We start from the raw sequence: 6,114 nt of genomic DNA on the forward strand, positions 1-6,114 counted from the left end.
ATTTGGATCAAAGAAGGATAAATTTCATTTGGTTTTCTTTTATTAAAGGCTAAAAATGGGCTATGTTGAATAAGGGCCTATGATCCTTTCCTAATTGTCTATTACAGCTTACTTTTAGCAGGACTAACCAGGAAAGTTCTAGCTCAGTACAAATAGTGGACTATCCAAATCTTACTCACACTCACTTGACATCTCATTACTCTACCAAATTATCAGACACCTAGTTCGAATTTTAGACTTAGGGTCATGCAGTGGTGTACCTCTATGCCATGCTTAGAGCCACACATTTATCAATTACTATACCTAGTCATGGATCATTCTCCATTTTATCAGGATATCATTTTAGCCATCATGCTTCAGAATTAAACTCTGTACACAAGATATAGACATGCCGGTTCAACAGAAAAAGTAATCAGTCTCTTGGGGAAAAAGAACACAGGCAAGAAAACCCCAAAAGAGGATAGTGAATTGGGATACTCAGACTTCACCATAGCACTCACTTTCCATTTACCCCACCCCCAACAAAAAAGACATGCAATTGTCCCCAATGCATAAAAAAAAATTAAAATACAAGAGTGGTAGGTGAAGCAAACCTGGGGCGCAAAGCGCCGACGATCAGCAAGCTGGTGGGTCCGGTTCCCTGGAACCCACTACCTCTGTAGTCTGGACACCCTCAGTAGTGTCCTCAGCATCAACAACACTATCATCACTGCCTTCCTCTATCTCGACATTCTTGGAGCTAGATGCCCCAGCAGCTAACTCTACTGCTCTCATCTGACGTGCCTCCTCATCAGCAAGCGAGGATCTCCTCGCAGCCTCCCTCTCATGGCGCTCCTTCTTCCGTGCTCGAGCTTCATTCTCCTCTCGACCCCACGCCTCTTGGCATGCTCTCGAGGGGGAGGTGGTGGAATCTCTGAAGTGGCGAATAGGGCCGCCATCACTGTGTCTTCAGCAGGATCTGCAGAAGGGGCCTCAGACTCAGGCACCCTAGCCTCTAAGATGTCTGTGCGAAGACTGTCGACCGTAGCCTGAAGGATCGACACATCCACCTGAGGGGCTGGTCGGGCTAACACCCGCAACTCAAAAGCGTCCAAGCGCTGATGAACCTCAGCGATCTTCCGCTCTGTGTGATGGACCATTCTCCGCTCCAAGCGCTCTTCTGCCTCAGCAATAGACCTCTGCATCCAAGGCTAGATGTGATGCAGAAGTGTAGCCATCTGTGCCTCTAATTTCTGGATCCTAGCAAGCAGGACCAGAGCGGGGAAAGGGGCAAAGCCAGAGGAGCTCGGGGCAGTGCTACTACCCAGGATAGACTAGACCGGGGTAGTGTAATTGGAAGCCGCCTGCGTAGCCGTGCGGGCCTGTGCTAAAGTATCAGCCAGATTGTCACCAAGTGGAGGCAACTCTGGACGGGGCCCTCTGCATGGAGCCAACTCATTGGCCTCATCCCTGATGAGCCCGATAGAAACAGTGCCCAGCGGGCTCTTGAGCTGATCAACGTGCCATATAGGCACACCTGCGGACCTGCATAGAGAAAATATCATGCACGGGAAAGGGTAGGTAGTTGTGACCTTAAAATCCCTCTCATATATGACTGCCTGTACAAGACAAGCAAAATCCACCTAAAACCCGGATATCATCACCGCCATCAGTACTGCTCGATCCCATGTGACTATACTATCAGCGGCTGTGGGGGAAAGGCAGTGGCGGACAATCAACCACAAAAACTTTGCCGTGAAGGTCATGTTAGCCTTATTGATGGCTCCCTTCGGCTCGGTCACCCAGTCAGCACCCTCTCCATCAACGGACAAATGCAGGGCCATCCACCTCTTGGTGGTCTCTCTCAGTGATGGTTCACGCAGGAATTGGCCATCTTTGACAATCTGCCATCGGTAGTCAAACTCGGCGGTGAGAGGGGTCCGATTGGCATCAACATTCTCGCCATATAGATACCGGCGGATGGCAGGTAGGGAGATATCAACCTGAATTCCACGCTCGGACGTGCTCCAGTGGGGCCTGTTTGGCGGGGGCAGCCCGCCTATCAATATGTGATCTGAGAGTCGCTACGTAGGAGGCGTAGAACTCTCGGATAAACTCTTCACTATAACGTCCCAACGGACGCGCTGTCCACTCCAGTCGATGTCTGGTGAAGAGATTGTGGATCTCTGGCATCGTCGGGAGACTTCCCGTAAGGACCGGCCGCTCCAATGTAGGTGTCCGAGTCATGACTCCTTTGTCATTCAAGAAATTTGCATCGGAATAGACTTGATGCTGCCCGTCGACACACCACCGGTTAGGCTGGTCGATAACCGGGGTGAGAGCACAAGTTGGTGAGCTGGGTGTGGACTCCGAACTGTCAGCCTCATCAGACAAGGCAGACTCTGGAGCAGTGGCGGGTGCGGGAACCTCAGCAGATCCGGAGGCCTCCTCCGACCACAAAACTCCTAAGGAGCCAGACGCTCCTTCTTCATTAGTAGCTGACCCAGAAGGTGTGCCGGTCAGTGTGCGCTCCTTATAAGATTGGGAGGCAGTGACTACGCCGGACGCAACCTTTTTGGGTGTGGCTCTAGCAGCACGTGCAGCTCGGGATGGCGTGGAAGTGCCTGGGCGAACGTACTTGGGGTCACGCTCATCATCAGAGCCAATGACCAGGCGGGCAGACGGGGCGACAGACTTTAATCGCCCGTGTGCGTAGACTCGATCTTGTTTTGGTGCCATAATAGATAGTACCTGTAAAGAAATAATATTAGTACTAAAAGGAGCAGACAAGACTAGCAAAACCACACAAAATAAATAAAAAATTTAAGATGTAGTGACATTTCTACAGTAACAGTGAAACACAACAGACCAGGTGACGGCTCGTCGTGAGTACGACGGACCGTCATGGGGTCCGTCATGTCTTACTTAGACTATGTTTATATGGAGAACCCTGAAGGAGAGTCTCTGACCATCATAACGGTCATGCAGGATGGACCGTCGAGGGTATGACGGCCCGTCGTAGTTGTCCGTAAGAGGACACTTGGAAAAAGTATGGAGACCCTTAAGAGAGGGGTCTCTGACCATCATAACGGTTATGCAGGACGGACCGTCGTGGGTATTACGGTCCGTCGTAGTTGTCCGTTGGAGGAAACTTAGAAAAATAGAGAGACCCTTAGAAACAGAGTCTCTGACAACCAGAATGGTTGTGCAGGACGGACTGTCGTGGGCATGACGGTCCGTCGCATGTGTCCGTTGGAGGACACTTAGAAAAGTGAGAGACCCTTAGGAACAAGGTCTCTGACAACCAGAACGGTTGTGCATGACGGACCGTCGTGGGAACGACGGTCCGTCGCATGTGGCCGTTGGTGGACTCTTGGAGAAAATTGAACAGTGGGGTGTTAGGGCTGTTGGAACGGACCCAACAACGGTCCGTCGTGGGTACGACGGTCCGTCATCGGGGTCTCGTTCTATAACTTAGTGACCGAACTAGGGATGCCCCATACATCCCCAATGACCCAAATAGAATTGGTAGTATTTTAACCTACATTTGTCTAACCCAAATACCTAGTAAACTAGCAATGTTAGAGCACCTATTTCTAGAGTTGTAACACGGTAATTTCGAGGATTTTCAATCTAGGTCAGACAAAATTTTATTAAAGAATGAACCTATCAAGAAGAACTAGGATAATACTAATTGATAAACAAAAATGAAATATAAATGAGTAGAAATTAGAGACACATACCTGAGAATTTGAGAAAAACAAGAGAGAAAGGTACTTGGTGATCAAGTAGAGACTCACAGCAGCAGACTTCGACAAGTAGATAGTGAATTTTAGGAATTTGGGGAAAATGATCGGTTGTAAGAGAGAGGGGTTATGATCTTTGGAAGTTGAAAAGGGAGGGAAATGAAAGAAAGAGTGAAGGAATGGGGTGAAATGAAGGGGTGGGGGTTTTAAATGTTGAATTTTTAAAAAACCCCAGCCGGGTCAGGTCAGGTACGCTTCATTAATGACGCGACGAGTCCCCGATGATGGTCCGTATCAGTTGTGACGGTCCGTCGTTGGTTCTGTCGCATGTGCCCTAGTTTGAAAATAACAGCAAGACGTACTGGCACGACGGATTCGTGCGACGGTCCATCACAGGCACAATGGTCCGTCGCTGTATCCGTCAGTGACTGGTGCAGAGTGATTTTCTGCAGAATTTCCTGGTGATATGCCTGCAAATTTTAAACCCATTAGTAGAAAATGCTACAATTACTAGAAAGAAAAACTATAAGTATTGGGTTGCCTCCCAACAAGCGCCTGATTTAACGCCGCGGCACGACTGAGGACACTTGATTACTCAGCCTTCATCAAGATGGAGTGCCTCTATCACTTCATTCACCGATGCAGTTTGCCCAAAATAGAGTTTTATTCGTTCTCCATTCACTTTAAACCGCACTCCCTCATTGGTTTCTAACTCAACTGCTCCATGAGGGAAATCAAGGGCCAGTCCGTTTGGACTTGAGCTTGCCCGGAAGCAAACGCAACCTAGAACTGTCTAAAAGCACCAAATCCCCAACCATAAACTCTCGTTTTTCACTTTTTAGTTCATTATCCTTCTTCATCTTTTATTTGTGGGATATGGCAGATACCGATTGGAGCTCACCACTCGGCCTCATGGACCTACAAATGTTGAAGATCACTTCTTCATTGTTCAACCGAAATTTCATCTACCCCTTTTCCATATCAACTAAGGCTCTACCCGTAGCAAGGAATGGCCTCCAAAGAATAATAGGCACTTCAAAATCGACTTCACTATCAAGAATAACGAAATCTGTCAGAAATATGAACGACTCCACTTTTACTAGCACATCGTGGAGTATCCTTATAGGCCTTTTCACTGTTCGATCAGCCATCAGTAGCCGCATCGCAGTGGGCTTTGGGTCACCCAAACCCAACTTCTTATAAAGCGAGAGGGGCATGAGATTATGCTTGCCCCCAGATCACATAATGCTTTCGCAAAATGTAATGACCCGACTGTACAAGGAATAGTGAACGCACCTGGATCTTCTTTCTTTGGTACGAGAGATCTTGTGCAATAGCACTACAATGCTGCATTAGATCATCATCCTCGAAAGTGACCGATATTTTCTTTGTAAGCAGATCTTTCATAAACTTGGCATAACCGGGAATTTGTTCTAGAGCTTCTACCAAAGGGACATTGATAGAAAGCTGCTTCAGCATTGTTATAAAACGCCGATATTTACCATCCTCGGTCTTTTTCACTAATCTCTGAGGAAAGGGGGGGTCTAGGAATGCGAATTACCTTTATAGGGACATCTGCATCTTTTCCAGTGCTATCTTCTGCTTCACCACTACCCTCTACCACCTTATCATTATCCTTTCTCACCTTTTCCTCATTAGACGGCATAGGTGGGTCAATGGTTTGCTTACCATCCCGAGTAGTGATTGCCATACAGTGTGCATCATTTTTTGGATTTTGGACAGTGTTGCTAGCAAGAGTGCCCAGTTGCCGTGTGTTCACAGTCGCAGATAATTTGGCCATTTGCAACTCGATCTGCTTAATCGATATTGGATATGTATCGACTTTTTGACCAATACCCGCTAAATCACTCCTTAATTCTTTAATGTGCTCATCACTAGCATCGAACATCCTCATCATTTTGTGCAACATATTCTCAAATCGCGCCATACTATCTCCACCATCCCTAGGAGTAACATCACGATTTTGAGGAGGGACATAGGGCCCATTCCTATCATTTCTGTTACCGTAGTTACCCTTGTTGAATTTAATGTCACAGTTGTAGTTTCCATCTCGGACATAATGACCCTCACGGTTATAGTTACCATAGTTCCGACCTTGGTTACCTTGACCATGGCGCCAAATATCCTGATTTGAGCCTTGGGCACTCGGTCGGAAACCCCCCGTCTGCTCATTTACCGCATAGGAATCCTCCTCATAATAGCACTCATCATTTTGTGGCGGTGGTCTCGACAAGTAGTTGAATGCATTTATCTTTTCTGCACCCCCAGTGACTTGTTTTAGTACCAACCCAAGCTTAGTTCTCATCTGAGCCATTTCGTCACGAATCTCATCTGTGGCTGGGTTGTGAGTGGACTGCACTGCGAAGGT

This window comes from Solanum pennellii, chromosome 11 (genome assembly GCF_001406875.1).
Source record: "Solanum pennellii chromosome 11, SPENNV200".
Lineage (NCBI taxonomy): Eukaryota > Viridiplantae > Streptophyta > Magnoliopsida > Solanales > Solanaceae > Solanum > Solanum pennellii.